We start from the raw sequence: 502 nt of genomic DNA, 5'->3' as shown, positions 1-502 counted from the left end.
AGAGTCGTGAGGAGGAAGCTGTAAAAAAGGAAGATAGAGAGTCAAAATAGGGGTATTTTGGTCTTTTTAGCCTTGGGTTAACTTAGTTAACGGAATATGTTAGTAAGAGGGACTGTAGCCATGCAAAATTGACAACCACATGGACCAAATCCATAATTAATTGAGTTTAGAGACGTTAGTCATAATTTTCGACATACCATAGGAACCAAAAATCAGTAATTCACTCTTGACTTTATAACACTATGGGTGTTCATGTTGAATAACTCGTCTCATTCATCTCTTATTGATTATTCACGTCTGATTTGACTTTTATGTTGATGTCTAACGGAATACATAATTCGGTTTACTGATGCGCTTTTGATTTACTAGGAAATTATTCAGGGCCTTCCCAGCTTCGAGAACCCAACTACATACACCTGCATATATACTGCTCAAACAATTGATGCATGTTGTTTTGGTGCTCTATCAGTTTAGAAGCAGGTTTAAATGAATACTGTAAATA

The sequence above is a fragment of the Cynara cardunculus genome (assembly GCF_001531365.2).
Source record: "Cynara cardunculus var. scolymus isolate 2C chromosome LG 10, CcrdV1, whole genome shotgun sequence".
Classification (NCBI taxonomy): domain Eukaryota; kingdom Viridiplantae; phylum Streptophyta; class Magnoliopsida; order Asterales; family Asteraceae; genus Cynara; species Cynara cardunculus.
The sequence above is the reverse complement of the archived record's forward strand: the minus strand, read 5'-3'. Positions refer to the sequence as shown.